The sequence below is a fragment of the Apodemus sylvaticus genome, chromosome 7 (assembly GCF_947179515.1).
Source record: "Apodemus sylvaticus chromosome 7, mApoSyl1.1, whole genome shotgun sequence".
In the NCBI taxonomy this organism is placed as follows: domain Eukaryota; kingdom Metazoa; phylum Chordata; class Mammalia; order Rodentia; family Muridae; genus Apodemus; species Apodemus sylvaticus.
Window position 1 is genome coordinate 17,514,474 of NC_067478.1, and position 20,002 is coordinate 17,534,475.

The window sequence follows — 20,002 nt, forward strand, 5'->3', positions numbered from 1 at the left end:
GAGCCTTGCAGGGTGATGGACTCTGCGGATCACTGTGCAGGATGCCCAGAGTCCTTCCTTCCACGGCACCGGATGGGTGCTGAGCTCAGGACAGGAGGCTTGTGGGGTCTCCTGGATCCCCCCCTCTAAGCACAGAAGGTGCAATCCAGGAATGAACAAAGGGGAGCAGGGTGTGGTGGCGCAGGCCTTTCATCCCAGCACTCCAGAGGCAGAGGCAGGTGGATCCCTGTGAGTTTGAGGCCAGTCTGTTTTATGAACCAGTTCCAGGATAGCCAGGACCTTTACACAGAGAAACCCTGTCTCAAAAAACAAACAAACGAACAAAGGGTTCATCTCAATAGCTACCCTGTCGCCCTGCCCTGTCCCATCCCAGGAGCCCGCATCTGCTGGGCTGTGGCTTCCCTCCTGCTTCAGCTCAGGGATACTCTAAGCCAGGGCCATCCTAGGGGACTTTTAAGGACTCAGACAGTACTGATCTTTTCTTTACCTCTCCCAGTGACTCAGGCCTAGAGAAGGGAGAAAGCATCCACGTACGTGTGTGGGGGTGGGGCTGGGGGGTGGGGGTGGCCTGCAGAATCGTGCAGGGGTGAGGTGAGGGCAGAAGAGCCGGAAGGTAAAGGGAGGCCTCACTTGTTCTCTCCCCAGATGAGAGATTCTCTTGTTTATCACACATTGATGGGGGCTGGGTTATGATGGGAGGCAGAGCACCACAGGTCTCTCCACTCATTCATCAAGTTCTTGTATCCTCCCCAGGGAGAAACACCTGTCAATACTGTGGGTGAAGCTGGGGGGCCTGAGCCCCTGAGGACCTGGACGCCCAGGAACTCTGGATCTGTCCTCTGCTCACTGTGGGTCTGATTCAGACCAGGGCCCAGCTTTGTTTTATGCCTCAGTTTCCCCACTTGTATCGGGAGTTAAAATGCTCATTCAGCCCATGCTCATTTGCCTCTCAGAGCCACAGTGCACCATGGGAATGGGGTGATCCGTAGCTCCATTCACAGATGGGAAAAGGAGGCTGGGAGGTGGGACAGGAGAGCCTGGGCCTGAGGTCATTCCCAGGCCGGAAGCTCTGGCCCTGAGAATGTGGCCAAGCAGCTTGAGAAGAGGCTCCAGGGGGCCCCTGGGCAGCAGAGCCCAGCCTTTCTCCATCTCTAATTTTCTTTAGTCTTACCCTCCAGTCCCTTATTGCCTGGGGTTCACAACTCCACCCCAGCTGAGGCTGGTCCCTTCCCCCCACTTCCCAATTATGGTTGTTCACAAAAGCTGAACCATGACCAGACAAAGGGACAGGGATGAAAGTGTTGGTTGTCATGGCAACCTGGTAGGGTTGCTGGGACCCAGGGGAGGGGCCTGGCTGTGTGCCTGAGCCCATGCATCCTGAGGACCTCTGAGCATGAGCCAGGGTGGCCCAGGGGCTCACTGGAACTCCCCTTCTGCCCCGAGCCCACCAGAGCTGGCTGTACAATGACGACTTCACCCCTCACCCCCCCATGGGCAGCACCTGCTCCCTGGGTCTCCCCTGGTGGCCCCATTATCCTGCACCTGCTGTTCCCCACCTGCTCCCTATTCTTAGCCCCTCCCCATAGCACACCCTGTTCATCACTCGGCCCAGCTGCCTGCTCTGACAGCCAGCCAGGAAGGGGTGTAGAACCAGGAGACATATAGCCCAGAGGGCCCTAGGACAGAGGGTCCAGAGGCCAGTCCAGCTCCGTAAGACTAATAGTGTGTATGCTTCCAGTGGACTCCATTTTAGGGCCTCAGTCTCCCCACCTGTGAAGTGGGAGCAGCAATCCTCGACCTCAAGTTTTTACAAAAATCTTACTGCTTGGAAGATCTTAGGCCATCGTGTTCCAAGATCTGGGTTACAGTGGACAGCCAGGTTGGGGAGAGGAGGGAGGTGATGTGCCTTAGGCTGTATTCTCAGGGCCACGTCTGTTAGACTACACGACAGGAGGGACACTTCTGATTACGGAAGAGTCCCTGGTAGGACTATTTACACCAAGGTATGGACCCAGCCTGGGTGCCAGGCAACAGGTGAATGGGTAAGGAAAATGTGGTATGTTATGTATACACTGTGGAGACTTATCCACCCACAAGAATCAGTGCTTTTGCAGGAACAGAGGAGCTGGAAAGCCTTGTGGTACATCAAAGAAGCCAGATGCAGAAAGACAGAAGCCATGATTTCTCCCATATGGGATATGTATATATGTATATGTATATATAGAGAAAAAGAGACAGGGAGAGAGAGTAGAAAGGGGACTTATGTGGGGAGGAAGGTGTCTAAGGGGGAGGGAACAAGAGAGGATGACAGGGGGGTCAAAAGAGACATAGCACATGTTTTCATATATAAAGCCTAGATTTTAAAAGTGCATGTGAAAAAGGTATCTCACGCCAGGCAGTGGTGGTGCACACCTTTAATCCCAGCACTTGGGAGGCAGAGGCAGGTAGATCTCTGAGTTCGAGGCCAGCCTGGTCTACAGAGTGAGTTCCAGGACAGCCAGGGCTACACACAGAGAAACCCTGTCTCAAAAAACCATAGAAAAGAAAGAAAGAAAGAAAGAACAAAAACGAAAGAAAGAAAGAAAAAGGTTACTTATAGGAAGGAAAGACATGATGAAGACTGGGAGTGGGATGAGGGAGGGTGACACAACCTTCACGAGCATGAAGATGCTAAAGACCCATTATTTTATATGCTGAAGAAAAAAATCAAAAGGACTAAAACAATTCCCATAGTTAAAACAAAACAAAGCAAAACAAAAAAAGAATCATTTCTGGGGCTGGAGGTGATGTTTCTCAAAAGGGTCCCGAGGAATTGGAACTACAGCGATGTGTCACAGAGAAATGGCACTCAGCTGTAAGTTGTCACTAGCTTAATGCTCTGATGTTAAGATTAGGTGGAAAATGTGACAGGAGCTGGTATTTACCTTTGGTTGTGACAGACATGACAGTAAAACTTATCTAATGCTTTATTTTCTTGGTAAGGAGAATTCGCTAGACAGTTTGGAACTCAGTGGCCTAATAGAATAAGGTATGATGCTGTATAGATGCTGATGAGGAGGAAGTAACTGATGGATGCAGAGGTGGTGATGATGGAGGAAATGATGGTGACAATGGTGGGTGACTCCCTGGAGAGACATGAACAAGCACCTGGATAGGGCAGTGATGAGACACCATAGTCACAGTTCCATCTAAGTCCAGCTTAGTGAACCAGAAAGTTTAATGTTTCTACTTACAAGGAGCATGAATGAATCAATGCATCTGCATGGCTGAAAGGCCTGCTCCAGGCAGCTGGGCGTGGAGATTCACAAAGGCTGCATCCCTACAGCCCTCTGCACAACTCAGCATGTAAAACTTTGGGGTGGAGCCTTGTGAATCCTGTAGGTTTTAGGAACTTCCTGTGCCCTGTAAGTTTTGTTTACTTCCTGAACCTTGTGAACTTGGCTCCTCTCTCCAGGAGGCAGTGTTCAGTGGGTTGGAAATAGGAACATCAAATAAGCATCCCAAGAGTGATAGAAGGGGTGGCTGTGATGGTACTGAGACTGATGGGAGTTCTGAAGGTAAGGGCCAAAGTGGGAGCATTAGTGGTGAATATGGGAGTGGAGGGTATAGAGGTGATAGTAGCAGTGATGGTGGTGCTTGTGATGATGATATTAGTTACAGTGTTCTGGTGGTGGGGAGTGATGGAGATGATTATGGTGAAGAAGGTGAAGGTATTAATGATGGTCTTGGTGCTAGTAGTGATGGTAACAATGGCATGAAATATGGATGGTGGTGACGGTGGAAAATATGAAGCTGGTGATTTTAAAAGAAATTTTAAAAAATGGGCCATGGTCATTGTTTTAGTCAGGATCCTATAGAGAAACAGAATTGATAAAATGAATCTATCTATCTATCTATCTATCTATCTATCTATCTATCTATCTATCTTTCTATCTATCTGTGTATGTATGTATTTATGTATGTACCTATGTATATATGTATTATCATCTATCTATATATGTATCTATGTGTGTGTGTCTCTCTGTCTCTGTCTCTGTCTCTCTCTCTATCCATTAAAAGGGCTTTTACTAGAATGGCTTACAGGTTGTGCTCCAGCTGGTCAAACAATGGCTGTTAACAATGGAAGGTCGAAGAATCCAGTAGTAGTTTAGTTCCTGAGGCCGGTTGTTCAGCTGGTCTTCAGTATATGCAAGAATCCTGAAGAAAGTAAGCGCTGATGCTAGTGAAGGAGGGGACTTGCGAGGGAGAGTGAGAGCAAGCTTCCTTTCTCCATGCCCTTTATCTAGTCTGCCAGTAGGAAGTGTGGCCCTGGGCTGGAGAGATGGCTCAGCGGTTAAGAGCGCTGACTGCTCTCCCAAAGGTCCTGAGTTCAATTCCCAGCAACCACATGGTGGCTCAGAACCATCTCTAATAAGATCTGATGTCTTCTTCTGGTGTGTCTGAAGACAACTACAGTGTACTTAGATATAATAAATAAATATTAAAAAAGGAAGGCATGGCCCAGATTAAAGGCAGGATCTTCCCACCCTAAAGATCCTGCTTAAAAGTAGGTCTTTTGCTGCTTCAAATAATTTAGTTAAGAAAAAAATCCTTCCCAGGGGTACCCAGGCACTTGACTCTTAGTTAATCCCAGAGCTAGTCAAGTCAACAATGAACTATTCATCACACTTGCAAAACTTCAAGGGCTGGAGATGTAGGTTTGTAGTTTAGTTGGTAGTGTTTGCTTAGCATGTGAGAAATCCTGGGCTCCATCTCCAGCCCTGAACAAACTGGGCACGGCGGACCAATGCTGTAATCTCAGCCCTACAGAGATGGAGGTAGGAGGATTAGGAGTTCAAGGCCATTCTTGGTCACATAGACAGACAGTTGCAGGCTAGTCTGGGCTACCTGAGACCTGTCCAAACAGAACAGAGCGGAACAGAACAGAACAGAACAACAGAACAGAACAGAACAGAACAGAAATCAAACCACTGGTTTGGGTTTCCTACATTCTGCTGCCCCAAGATCTGTCCTCTAGCTTTGCTTGCACTCAGTGTGGGCTTGTGGTGGCCTCTAGGTGGCACTAGTGGACTTTGCACGGGGCTCCCACCCGTGAGGCTGATTGGGCCACAGTCAGTCTTTATGAAAAGGATGAGCAGCATTTACCAGCCCTTAATAAAGAGAAAGCTAAAACAACATTTGGAAGACTATGCCGAATAAAAGGTGTCTTTTTAGTTCCCATTGCCTCTTTCTATAAACGCTCTCTGATGTGTTCGCTATAAAAACAGCCACTAGTTGCCAGTCTCTGCAGACAGCGTGGGCTCGGGACATTGTCTGCGATGCAAGCAGGTGGGGAAGCCTTCTTGTTTGTTTGTTTGTTCTTTGGATATAGTGTCTTGGTATAGAATTCAGGCCGGTCTTGGACTTCTTACCTACAGACTACCAAGTTCTGGGATCACAGGTAACGGCTGTATTCCCAGCTGGGAAGGAAGGCTTGCTTGAAGTGTACATCAAGGCCCACCTGTGTGAGAAGCTTTTTAGAAGGTGGGATTGAAGATCCCTGAGGTCTTCCCGACCCACAGTATTAGATTCACTTCAGAGGCTATATTTGGCACCTCACCAGGGGATTAAAATATATTTGTTTATTTTTATGAACGTGTATATGTTAATATCACATACATGCATATGTTCGAGGAAGTCAGGAGACAGTGTTAGATCCTGGAGACCTGGAGTAATGGGCAGTTGGGAGGAGCCTGGTGTGTGTGCTAGGAAAGGAATCTGGATCCTTTGCAAAAGCAGTAAGTGCTGTTCACCACTGAGCCATCTTTCTAGCCTCAGACACCATTTATTTATTTATTTATTTATTTATTTATTTATTAAATCTTACTAAGAAATCTAAACATTGACTCTAGGTGATGTTGCTCTAAAAGGCTAACACATCCACACTTTGCCCTTAGTGGTCTCTCTTATCTAACTGCTACCAGAGTTTTCTGAACAGACCGTTGACAAAGTTGCCATTTGGGATAGAACCTAGGCCTTCTGGAAGAGCAGCAGTTCCCTTAACCACTGAGTCACCTCTCCAGCCCCAGGACTGCCATTCGAATGCCTCCTCTTCTCTTCAACAGCTGTTTTAAAAATCAGCAACTAGTCAGAGTTAATTGACCGTTTGCCCACCTCATTCTTCCACTCATCCTCATTTATAGCTGGCTCCGCCTTAGAACCTTCCAGATCCAGGGACTAGAAAGATGGTTCCGTCAGTAAAGTCTTAATGGATAAAAGCATGAGGGTGTGTTGGATTCCCAGCATGCGTGTAAAAAGCCAGGGGTGGCCATGTGTGCCTGCAGCTTCAGTTCAGAGACAGTGGATTGCTGACGTTTGATGATAACCCCAGCTCCAGGTTCAGGGACTGTATCAAAGGACTAAAGATAGGACTGGATAGTGGGCGTCATCCTCCAGCCTCTGCCTGCACAAGGACACACATGGACGATGGCTATCCACATATACAGTGGTTGCATTAGTCCATGTAGAAGGGTTATGCTCTTAGGGTAACCTAAGATCCTGCTTAGCTCAGGATTTCACCAACTCTGGCATTCTTTTACAAACTCTTGTAAGAAAAACAATGTTAAATTGGTTTTGCAATTACTTGTGGTGGTTTGCACCAGATGCCCCCCACAGTTCAGGCATTTGAATACTTGGTCTGTGGTTGATGCTGCTTTGTGAGGCTTGGGAGGTGTGGCCTTGCTGGAGGAAGTATGTGACTGGGAGTGGGGGGAGGGGCTTTGAGAGCTTAAAGACTTGAGGCATTTGGGGTTTGCTCTCCCTGTTTCTTGCTTGCAATGATGAGAGCTCTCAGCTGTCTCTGCCATTATGCCTGCTGCTGCTGCCCTGATTCCTAACTGTAACGGGGTGGGGTGGAGTCCTATCTCTCTGAACCATAACTCCAACGTAAATCCTCCCTTCTGAATGTTTTCTTGGTCGTGGCATTTTATCACAATAAGAAAGTAACTAGTATACTTATTTTCTTAGGCTTCCATAAGATTCCTGCCTCTGAAGAGCAAAAGTAAGACAGTTTGGGAAAACTGCAGCCTTTCTTTCCCATCTTGCAAGATGGCAGCCAAAAAAGCGAAGAAGCCCAACACAAAGGAGAAGAAACCCGCCAGGTACTCCCGAGCTGCTCTGTGTTCCAGAGATGCCTGGTACAAAAAAGGAGCTACTCAGCTGCAAAATCCAACGTGCTGTCTCCTGTCACAAGCCACTTGGTGGCAACAAGAACGGCGGCGGTACCCGGGTGGCTAAGCTTCACAAAACGCTTAGGTATTATCCTACTGAAGACAGGCCTCAGGAGCTGCTGAGCCGCGGCATAAAGGCCTTCAGTCAGCACGTGAGAAGACAGCCTGTGAGCATCACCCCTGGGTCTCTCCTGATCACACTCACCGGGCACCACAGCGGCAGGACAGTGGTTTTCCTGAAGCAGCTGCGCAGCGGCTTGCTTCTTGTGACTGACCTCTTGCTCTCAACCGAGTTCATCTGTGCAGAACACACCCGAAGTCTGTCATCGCCACCTCTATAAAAGTTGATATCAGCAAGGTTAAAATCCCCAAACACCTAACAGATGCATCCTGCAAGAAGCAGCTGCACACACCCAGGTACCAGGAGGGCGGGATCGGCCTCCCAGAGAAGGAGGAATACAAGATTCCGGAGCCCTGCAAGGCTGGTCAGAAAACCGTGGACTTGCAGATTTTGCTAAAGAGGAAAGCCGTTGCTCAGCTCCAGGGCTACCTGTGGTCTCCATTCTCTCTGACAAATGGGATGCAAGCTTACAAACCGATGTTCTAAATTGTAACAACCCAACCAAACAGCTTCGTATGTTGCAAAGCAAAGAAAGCAAAGCAAACAGAAAACCCCAGGAAGATATTTTGACTTTTGCCAGTTACTAGAATTGACATTAAAGTAATATTTCACATATTCCTAAGCCTAGCCGTTAATGGTTGAGCCACCTTTTCAGCCTTAAAGTAACCTTTCTGTAGAGTAACCAGTTAGAAAATAGATATCTTCACTTGGGATTTGAATCAATCACAGCTGTTAACAAATCAACATAGGGGCTGGAGAGATGGCTCAGCAGTTAACGCCACTAGCTGTTCTCCTAGAGGACCACGGTTTGATTCCTGGCATCCACATGGAGGTTCATAAACATCTGTAACTCCGGTCCCAGGGGATCTGTCATCTTCTGATCTCATCTCTGCAGGTTCTAGGCTTGGGGTGAAAGGATAGAAAATAATACAGCCTAATTCTAACCACCCCAAGAAATCAGTAGTTTAAAATGCTATCTCGCTTTGTTAGAAACTAGGTAAAAGGTCACATTCCAGAGCCCGCCCTTTGCTTAGACCTAGCAGAAAGGCCTTGAATAGGTGATCCTGGCCCCATAGGGTAACTGAAAATGGGCTAAGCTTATCTTGCTTCTGTAAGCTTACGCCATTACCCCTAAGCAGGAGTTCACGCAGCTGTAGACATTATAGGAAACTAATTGGTTCACTGAGCGCGGGCTCCGATAATTTAAACTGATTGGCCTACAAACTATGGAGTGGTACAAATCAATTGGCTCGAATTTCGAGGGCTCTCCATGCTAAGAAATGATTGGTTTGTGATTCGAGGGCTCTGTCGTAAACTTATAAAAGCTGTCTCAATTCGGCACTCGTGGTCCATAGTCATCTGACCCTGCGTGGTGCACGGCTATGGAACCCAGAATTCTGGAAATAAAGAAATCCTCATGCCATTGCATCGAGACCGTTTCTCGCGAGTGATTTGGGTGTCGCCTTCCGGGGTGTGGGGTGCTGGGGCACCCTCGGTTTTTGGGGTCTTACAGGGGCAGACATATGCACAGACAAAACACAAATATATAGAAGACACAGCTCACAGAGAGCACTGGAGAAACCAGAACTGTTAAACATGCAGACCTATTTTCTGCAAGGGAAGGAGATAACACCTTTTCACCCGGAAGACTGGAGTGGATGCCGTCTGACAACCTGGTAATCTTTTGCTGTTCTATGGAGCCAGCTGTTTTCTTGAATCCTCCACTCCACCCCCACCGCAAGTCCTGAGCACCGTTAAGGCTCTAATCTAGAGCTTTCTCCCTCAGTGAATAGAACCCTTCCTTATGAAAGAGGTCCCGTCTACTCTGCATCCTCAGAATCATGTGTTTATTATAAATCCCTTTACCCTGAGCTCTTGTTTATCAGTCAACAGAACTCATCATTACTGTGAAGGCTGCAGGTGCTTTGCTATAGAGATTTACTTTGCATGGGAGTCTTAATGTAGCTATCCCTGAAGCTTTTTGTGATAACTGTCATGTGGAAATCCACCCCCCCCCCCCAATTTTACGCTACTTAACTGTGCAAGGAAAATAAACCGTGATGTCAGACTGTGGAGTTTTGACCCAGCTCCTACTGAAGTGGTGCTGACCCCTGCATGGTCCATCCTTCACCTCTCAAGGATTGTCTCCCTGCTGGCCCTGACACCTGCAGGGACCCCAAACCCATACACGTAAAGTAAATAGAATTTAAAAACAAACAACAACATCAACGTAGGAAAATCAACAGCTTCGCTGGGCTTAGTGGTGCACACTTTTAATCTCAAGAAGCAAAGGCAGAGGGATCTCTGAATTTGAGGCCAGTCTGGTCTACATAGTTCTAGGCCAGTTGGGGCTGCATAGTGAGGCTCTGTCTCTAAATCAAACAAAGAAATAAACTCACAGAACAGTAGCTTTTTCCTCTACCAATAATGTAGAGGAAAAGGACTAGGGGAAAACCAGCTCATTTGCAGTAGCTTCAAATGCAATTAAAATAGGTACACTAAACCTAACCAAGAAGGTGAAAAAAGTCTACAAGGAAAATCTTAAAGTGCTTAAGGAAGGGACTGGAGAGATGGATGGCTCAGCGGTTAGAGCACTGACTGCTCTTCCAGAGGTCCTGAGTTCAATTCCCAGCAACCACATGATGGCTCACAACCATCTGTAAAGGGATCTGATGCTCTCTTCTGGTGTGTCTAAAGATAGCTACAGTGTACTCATATACCTAAAATAAATAAATAATTCTTTTAAAAAAATGCTTAAGGAAGAGTTTGAAGACACTGGAAGATTGGGAGACTTCCCATGCTCATGGATTGGTAGATTTAATGTTGTGAAGACAGGTCTTAAGACCTAAAGTGAATTATAGATTCATTGCAATCCCCAACAAAAATCACAGTGACCTTTTATATGGAGGCTTGAAAGACCTCCAACCAACCAAGGCGATCCTACACTAAAGAACAATGCTGGAGTTGTTATAATAAACCGATCTCACACAACACTACAGAGCCAGAAGTGAGAAGCAGGTGGGAGCCTACAGTGTGCTGGATAGTGTTCCGCCAACTCGACATGAGCTAGAATCCTTTGAAAAGTGGGAGCCTTAACTGAGAAAAAGCCACCACCAGCCAAGCTGATGAGAGTTCACGGGTGTAGCTAGCATCCCTGACATTTCTAAGGGAAGTTCCAGCCCCCTCTTTCTAGGACCCTGAAAATTGATTTCCATAGTAGCTGTTCCAATTCACATAGCTACCAGCAGCATATAAGGGGTCCACTTTTCTTACATCCTCACCAGTATTTGTTGTTCACTGGGCCGATGGTTTCCTGTGTGGGGAAGAAGTTTTGAATATCCTGCCATCCTATTCTTCAGTTCCTGAAATTATTTCCTGGAGGCCCAGGGCGTGGAGGGAGGCTGCCTACTGTCTTGCCCCTCATGGCTTCCTCAGCCTGCTTTCTGATGCTGTCCAGGGAGCACCTGCCTAGGATTACAGATGTGTGTCACCACAGCTGGCCGTGGATCTTTGAAGTGACTTTGTAGCAAATAGACTGAGGCCAGGAAATGCTAAGGGACTTGTTTCCTTCCTCTGCTCCAGTCCTTTGTACACCACAGAACCCAGGCCGCAGCCTCAGAGTCATCTAGGACGTGTCAGATGTACTGACCCAGGCACTCGGACTGGGCACAAGCAATGTATCTACAGCTCTCCAGCTAGGCTGGATGGCAGATACCTGTAGCTCCAGTACTTACAGAGTAGAGACAATGGGATTAGGAGGGTCACTGTGGTTTGGCAGAGGAGATGCCTGAAGGCCTGTGTGTTAGTGGTTGGGCATGGTGGAACCCTTAAAAGGAACAGCCTAGAGGAAGGAAGCTAAGCCCCGCCCCCCGGGGGTGTACACCTTTGAGTGCAGTATGATTGAATCCTCTGCCTCTCTTCTTCCTGCTCTTTGGCTTTCCGGTCACCTTAAAGTGAGCATCATTGCTTCAAGACGTGTTCCCCACCACTGCTTGCCACAGGTCAAAACATATGAGCCAACTCAACATCGACTGAAACATCTGAAATGGTGAGGCAATACAACCTTTCCTTCTAAGAAGCTGTTTGTCTCAGGCATTTTGTTACAGTAATGAAAAGTTGAAGCCCCTGAAATGGTGAGGCATGAACCTTTCCTTCTAAGAAGTTGTTCATGTCAGGCATTTTGTTACAGTAATGAAAAGTTGCCTGACTCAGGGATACTGAATGATCCTTATTTAGATTTAGGCCCAGAAGGGGAGGTAGAATTAAGAACAGCAGAAGGAAGCTGAGAGAATATAGTTTGGAAGACAAAACACACAATAAAGCTTGGTGTGTGTGTGTGTCTGTGTGTGTGTGTGGCAATAAACTTGTTTTAGGTGAAGCAGAGAAGGAAAAAAAAGTGATACTTTAAAGTTCCTTCCTCTTAGCCTCTTTTTCTTTCTCTCCCTCTCCTCCTGTCCTTTAGAAACGTAAGAGGTGCAAACATGCAGTCTCTACTTCCTTTGTGGAAGCTTTGTCTGCAATTTGTTCAACACACATCCCCAGAGGCGGGGTCTATGTCCCTTCCTTGGGATGTTGTCTCAGTGGCTTCTATGGACAGTTGTGGGCAGGTGCGATGCTGCAATATGATTTTTGAAGGTTCATCTGTTTTGTTTTGTTTTGTTTTTTTCAGAATGTCACTATGAAGGAAGTCCCACTGCCTGAGGCTCCCGCCAGGCTGAGTCTGTCCCCTCCTCCTCCCAGCTTTGATTTGCTCTTTAACTCCATGCTCCTCCAATTCTGCCTTGTCAATCAGAGGCCTCCCTCCCGAGCCCCAGCCCGGGGTCCCCTCACCCTCTGCCGGTTTCCTGTCAGTAATTACTACCTGGCAGGGCTGAGTTTGGTTTTGTTCCTCCCGCCCTGGAATAGAAGTGTAGCTAATGATTCTTTTGAAATTGCAAATTGGCAATTTACAGTTGTATAAATTGTTGGGGCCCCAAGTGACCGGAGAGTATGTGGATACAGTGGGCAACAATTAAGCTAGTTACATTGAACGTGGCTGTAAACTCTTTGTTCGGAGAACATTTAGAACATTCCTCAGTATTGAAATGTATCCATCTCTCCTCTCAATGATTATTCAGTATGAGGTTTGGAAGAACTAAAAAGAATAACCCCCTGGCCTGAGATGCTGCCTTTAGACAGCACCTCCAGTTCCCCGTGTACTCCAGCCTGGGTAACCACCTCGCCACTCTCGGCCTTGAGTCTGAATACTTCAGATTCCTGGTCTAAGCACCATTGTGTGTCTGGTTTATTTCAGTTAGCAAAGTGTCTCCAGGCCCATGCAAGTCATTTCAAATGCCAGAGCTACTTACTCTCCTGCCCCCTCCTCCTGCCCTCTTCTGCCCCCTCCTCTTGCCCTCGTCCCTTCCCTTTTTCTCCTCCTCTCCTGCTCCATGACTTTCCCTCCTCCTGTTCCCTCCTCCTCCCCCCCCTCTTACTATTCGTCTCACCACCTCCTTTAAAAATCTTAGCATACTTTCGTGTGTGTGTGTGTGTGTGTGTGTGTGTGTGTGTGTGTGTGTGTGTGTGGGTGGGGATAGAGGGGGGCTCGGAGCACAAATTTTAATAGTTCTCCGTTTGCGACTGGCCTGTCTTCTTAAAATCAATGTTTAAAATGTACTCATTTATTTAACACACATATGTGTTTGTGCCTGAGTGTGCATGTGTGGACCACATGTGTGGAAGCTGCAGAGATACAAAGGAGTCCAATTTCCTGAACCTGGAGTTACCTGTGGTTATGAGGCTTCACGCAGGTGCTGGGAGTTGAACCCGGGTCCTCTGCAAGAGCAGCAGTCACTCTGGTTGGACTGGACTATCCTTTGGCCTGAAAGTCATCATTTTCAGGAATTGTGTTTGTGATTGTCACAGCTGGACCTCTTAGAAGGGGGTTGTGGGGGAGACTCAAGGGACCCTCAGCTGAGTACCCCACGCAGGTGTATACAATTTCCTCTTAATTGCTTGTGGTCTTAGGGGAAAGGCCAGAGGACATAGTGGAGAACAGTGAGGGGAGGGGCTCCCCTGCACAGCTGTGGGGACACTGGCGGCCCTGCTGGATGCAGGCCTTCCGGAGCCGGTGCACTGTCTTAAGGTTACCCACACGCACGGCCATTACCCCACACCTTCTGCTATTGAAAAAGTCATTGGTTCTCCTGGGTGAGCTTTGGTGGGATTTGGCCTTAGGAGGAAGGGTAGACATTTGTCTTTCAAAGAAGGAATTTTAACAGTAGCTCCTAACTGCTGAGCCATCTCTCCGGCCTCCACGTCCTCCCTTTTAAGGCTGAAAGATATTCCATTGTGCATACAGGTTTTTGTTGTTGTTGTTGGTTTTTGACACAGGTCCTCACTATGTAATCTTTGCTGTCCTGTAATTTGCTAGTTTATGGACAAAGCTAGCCCTGACATTAGGTAATTCTGTCTCTGCCTCTGGTGTATGAGATTACAGGCTAGTTCTGTCACATGCAGTTTGGCTAATGATTCTTAAAATGTGACCTCCTGGGCCAGCAGCCTCAGTGGCGCCTGAGGTGGGGGTGTGGGGGGGAGGGGGGGTCCATGATGGCCGTGCAGGATTCCAAAGGCTCAGAGACCCTGGAAGTGGGACCCACTCCCCTGCGCTTTAGGAAGGTCATGGGGTTGGGGTTGGTAGCTCAGGGGTAGAACACCTGCCTAGCATGTGTGAGGCTCTGGGTTAAATTCAACAGTCAAAGATTAAACAAACAACCGATCGTCCTCCAGGTGATTCTGAGCCACTTACGCTAGTGAGACTCTGGCAGAGAGCAAAAGAGAGGGAGGGGCCTTACTGATTGTTGTTGCATCCTAGGACGCAGCTGCTCAGGGAATATTCGCTGAGTGAATGCTGAAGTTTATGGAGTGCTGCTTTCTGAGCTAGGATGACCTTTTATATAATTTGAAAGTACGTGCTTGGCTAATCCTTGTGCACTGTGCTGAGTAAGGTCCTAGGGCTATTTCCTTTAAAAACTGGGGAACCACAGAGAGACTGGGTGATGAGCTCAAAGTCAAAGTTTAATCACCCTTTTTCCTGGTGGTGCAAGATTGGTAGATAACACACTCACATACTACAGACTTCTGTAAAATGGGAAGGAGTCTGGAAAATTGGCACCACACAGGACTGTGGGCAGCTCACACAGCCTAGGACAGACATAGCTGTGTGTAAAACCACTTCCCCTGGGCTTTCAGAGGGAGCCAGATGCACAGAGGCCTGTCTCAGCCTCTTCTTGTCATTCTCTGAGGCATCCTGTCTGCCGCTCTGGGTTTGCTGCACTGTGGGATGGAGTTCATATTAGCTGAGACCCGTCTTCTCCTCATATTCCCGGGATCACCTCTAGGATGAAACACCGGTCTCCAACTTCTTGCATCTAAGGCTCTGCTGTAAGAATACACCTGTATTCTTCCAAATTGGAAAAGGGGAAAAGGAGGTGTTGGGGGAGACATTGAGGGAGGACACGTCCTCTGCTATGCACAATATGGCCAGCAGATGGCAGTGTGTCCATGTCCTTGCAACTGCGCCTAGCAGTCTGAGTTCTGGTCCAAGCTCAAATCAGATAAAGAGAGCTTTCCTCTTGTTCCCCGGGGTGACCAGCTCTTCCATTCCAGCTTTTGAATGAGCTTTATAGAGAGGTGGACGTCTTTTGTGCTCAGAAGCCCTGGCGAGAGGCTGGAATTTGCTCGAAATTTAGCCTTTATCTTTTGGACTCGGAAAAAGCCTGCCTAGAAAACTCTGCCAGTGGCCTGTGCTGGTTAGATCACAGAGATACTGCAGCTGCTGGGTCCCATGGCCAGCTGACCTTTCATCTGGTCAGAACCACCTCATCTACCAATGGAAAAAAAGAGAAGCAAACAGCTTTGCAAGAGCAAGGACGACTTCTTTGAAAAGGATCTTGAGATTAGTTCTGTCTGGCAGGGTTACCTGATTTTTAACATTTTATTAATAACCTGGAATGTGAGGTTTTGTTTTTTGTTTTTTGGAGACAGGTTTCACGTAGTCTAGGCTTTTCTGAAATTTGCTATGTATCCTTAGGTGACTTTGAACTCATGATTTTCTTGCTTTGGACTCTTGAGTGCTAGCTAGGATTATAGACATCCACAGCCCCATTTGTCTATGGAGTAGTGTTCTGTGCAATGGAGAAAGTTAAGAGAGAACTTTGGTTAGGTAAGAACATTTGTTAAGTAAGCTGGTCATGAAGGTGGCTGACTATAGATGGGTAGATGTTAGGGACTCAACTTCCTGCCAAAGAACAAAGTTAAAAAACAGTTCTGGGGCTGGCAAAAGATGGAGTTTGTGGGCCAGCCCCCACCTTGGGCAGCTCATAACCACGTGCCCTCTGGCTCCAGAGAATCTCATGCCCTGGCCTCCCAGGGCTTTGCACTCATATGCACACACCTGACAAATAATTAAAAAATAACCAAAGTAAATTTCAATTTAGCTTTTAAAAACAGATTTGTTTATTTTAAAATTCTATTTGTGTAAGTACTTGCTTGTGTATTATGTGTACTATGTGCATGACTGGTGCCTGCAGAGGCCAGAAGAGGGCATTAGATATCTTGGGACAGAAGTTGTAGGTGGTTGTGAGCTACCAGGTGGGTGCTGGGAACTGAACCCAGGTCTTCTTGGACAGCAGTTAGTGTTCTCTATCTCCATAAAAATAAAACTTAAAAAGCAAGCAAACAGAGCTGGAGAGATGACTCAAGGGTTAACAGCACTGAGTGCTCTTCCAGAGGTCCTGAGTTCAATTCCCAGCAACCACATGGTGGCTCACAACCACCTCTAATGGGATCCAATGCCTGCTTCTGGTGTTGAAGACAGTGACAGTATACTCATATACATAGAATAAATAAATAAATAAATCTTAAAAAAGCAAGCAAGCAAACAAAAACACAGAAGTCAAGACAGAAATGAAATATGTACCTCCTGTAGTCCCGCTGAACCAGTGGGGTAACATGGATGCCAATTTGCTTATGATGCTAAGAAGTTTTGTCTTTTGCAAACCGAAGGATGTCAAGTTGTATATTGAGTGTTTTTAGGTCTGAGACAATGAATGGTAAGCCAGTCAAGAAGATGGAGTTAAATGATTCTATATCAAAGACTTATCTGTGTTAACTCACTCCAAGGTCATGGTGAATTTATGCGATTGATTAGAACTATTACTTTCACTGCAAAAGTGGGGGCTGTGGGGGAGAAGGTACAGGTAGACCAGTTGGCCCAGGATCACAGAGCTTAAAGCTTAAAGAGTTCCTGTTCTCAATAACCTTTCTATAGATTTTTTCTCTCAGTGTCATTTTTTTCCCCCTAAAATTCCTCTATCTGGCTGGTAGGGAATTCAACTGTAGGTAATTACTGGAATTCTGTTTTCATCTCCTGAGGCTGAATTGGAAGAAGGAGTGGGTCTTGGGCTCAGGTTGTTTCCATGTGGGCTGTAGCTGCCTGGTTCCGTAATAGGGGCCACACTCAGAGCTGCTTCTCTCCCCATACCCCTGTAAAATGAAGAAGTGCTCCTCGGACTGCAAAGATCTGACCTCCAGATTCCCCATCCCTGGGCACATGACACATAACCCGTGGATGGTGTCCACTCTAAGGATGCTTCTGTCTCTCTTTTCAATCCCAAGTCATGGCCTTTGCTACTGATGAATACTGAATCTCCTTCAATTGTATAGATGCAGGATTTAAAAATAATTCCTAGGAAGAAGAAGGAGATGTTTGAGTTCTGGCCATTCCTGTTAGGGAGGGAGTTGAGAAAGGACAGTGTGTTTGTAAATCCTTTACCCAATTATAAATTTTCACAAATCAACCTAGGAAGGAAGTAAGTCACAGATGGCTAGAACCAGAAATGTGACAACTTTGTTCTAGACCTAGAACCACTGGGAGAGAATTGTTATGAAAACAGTGAACTGTATTTTAAGGCTGGGAATCAAAATACCCCAGAGGACTTGATAAACACTCAAATGTGAGATCCTTGAGTCTGTAGAGTCCAAAACTGTACTTCATGTATGAACTGGCATCTGACAATTGAAAAGTTAGGTGATCTATGAAGTCCATTAGGAGACACCTGGCAAGCCTGATGGATATGCCCATTGGTAATTAAGTGTTTGTATGTGGGGTCTATCTGCTTGTCCATCTATCCATCCATCCATTTATCTTTGTATGTATATAGTTTTTTTGGGAGGGGGGTTTGGTTTTTTCAAGACAGGGTTTCTCTGTATAGCCCTGGCTGTCCTGGAACTCACTCTGTAGACCAGGCTGGCCTTGAACTCAGAAATCCGCCTGCCTCTGCCTCCCAGAGTGCTGAGATTACAGGTGGGTGCCACCATCGCCCAGCGTATGTAGTTTTTTTTAATGTACATGGTTGTTTTGCCTTCATGTATGGCTATATATTACATGTGTGGCTGGTGCATGTTTAAGCCAGAAGAGGGACCTCTTAGAACTGGAGTTACAGATGGTTGGTCAGAAACTGGGAACTAAACTCAGGCTCTCTGGAAGAGCAGCTACCTCCAGACTGTTTTAGAGGGGATTTTTTTTGAAACTGTAGTCTAGGCTGGCCTTAAACTCTGCTTCTACCTCCAAAGTGTTCAAGGTGCAGTCATGTGCTTCCATGTCCAGTTTATGGGCTGCTGGGGGTCTTACCCATGGCTTGATACATGCTAGGCAAGTGCTTGCTTCTGTATTAGTACTTTACTGCCGCTGTGATGACACACCATGACCAAGGCGACTTATAGAAGAAAGTGTTTCATTGGGCACGTGGTTCCAGAGGGTTAGAGGGAATGTGTGTGGCTTTTGAGATCTCAAAGCCCATTCCCGGTGACACACCTCCTCCAGCAAGGTCACACCTCCTAATCCTTCCCAAACAGTTCCATCAGTCGGAGTCTAAGTATTCAGACACATGAACTTCTGGAGGCCATTCTTAGATAAACCACAACTAGCAACAGAACTGTATCCCCAGACTCTGTAAATAGAATTTCCCCATAGTAGTGTTTTAGGGGAGCATATTTGAAAAAAAAAAGAGAAAGGAAGAAAAAGGAAATTGCCAAGTAAAGTTACATAAAATGTGGGGATGAAGTATTAGGGTAAGTGCTTGGCATTTTAATGCCACGCTAGAGTGCTTTCCAACAAGCCTGCTTTAGGGCACTCTGACTCTTAGGAATGTCATTTTCTTTGAATTACCATCCACAATTGATTAGATCTCACATGTTTTACAGCTCTGAAGACTTAGAGATTAAATTGAACCAAAAAGGAACCTTTTCTTTTGGTCCGGTAGCGAAGCTAACCCTACAGATTAGGGCTTTGTGGTCTTATAGGAAATTAATCAGTACTGTGTCTGACTTACTCTTTGTTCATTATTCTTTTGGCCACTGATTATATACAAGTCAGGTTTCTCAGACCTACACGGAATTGCTCATGCCTGAACTAATAAGTGGAGTAACACTTTGACATGTGCTTATCAACCATGAATATGAGAATTATGTCTATTAATAACCAAAGATCGTGCTTTCCAGAAGCATCCTGAATGCTCCTAGGTTTGAGAGGTAAGTTGAGGCAATAGAAACTAGTCAAGGGACAGAATTATATTGCTAGGAATAGCTTGAGAGCTGGAATTTGGTAAAGGTTGAATGAACAGTCAGGATGAAGGTCTCACATCAGACCAGGCTGCTGGACTTCATTCTGGTCAGGCGTGGCCCCACTGGGGTCCACCGAGATGGTCTAGAGCAATCACACAAAACATTGTGAACATTCTTGTTCATTCTGTTAGAAGCCCAGAGCTAACGGTTCATGCCTGTAATACCAGCATTTGGGAGGTAGAGGCAGGAGGATCAGGAATTCAAGGTCACCTTCCACTACACAGTGATCTCAAAGCCAGTCTGAGCTACATGAGACCCACCCAAAGAAAGGAAAAAAAGCTCAGCACTAAGTCTTGGCTCACTTGCCATTTCTCCTGTTGTCAGCGGCTTCTTCTGTCATTTCTTGATTTCCTGTTACTTGGTGTTCTGTGGCTCTTTCCTCAGGGTTGTCTTGAATCAGAGCAGCTATGGTCTGATACATGGGACCCTCATAAAGTTAGGTCCACCACCACTCCCTCATGGAAGAGGGAGTGCTCTCTAGACAGATGAGGCACACAAGCCCTGCCTCTTTCCTATGGATATCTAAGTTATTTGCTATTGCTAGGAAAGGGGAGATTTTTATGAACTATGGTCCCCTGTAAGTTGACCATGCTCCTTTAAGTAACCCCAATTAAACTCATTAGTTCTCCAAGCTAGTCTTGGGAGGAATTGTCTCCTTGGTCTATCCTTGTCCCGAGTGGTATGCACTGGTGTGTGTCTTGCTCTGGCGGCAGCCATGAGGCTCTGTTAGATGTAATAAAACATGTAACTAAGGCTGAGCCACCCGCAGGTAGAGTATCTGCAGGAGTTTGGGGGTGACACTGGCTACTTTCTTTTATAGAATGGAATGATGTGGTTCTTTGGTGAATGGGGTCTATCACGTGAGTCCAGAGATACCTTGAAAAGGGCCGAGGGACTGGAGAACATATTGCTATCCCTGGAAGTCATGTGAGATGAAAATGCATGCTAGCTAAACTGTGGCCTTTGAAATGGGGGAAAAGACATATAATTGAGGCTGAGCTGTCGTGTG

The 20,002-nt window shown here is 46.6% G+C and overlaps 1 pseudogene; it reads left to right on the forward strand.

Annotated features, from left to right (window-relative positions):
- Positions 1–7,086: 7,086 nt before the first annotated feature.
- LOC127689533 (60S ribosomal protein L6-like) lies at positions 7,087–7,815 on the forward strand (annotated as a pseudogene).
- The last annotated feature ends 12,187 nt before the right edge of the window (positions 7,816–20,002 follow it).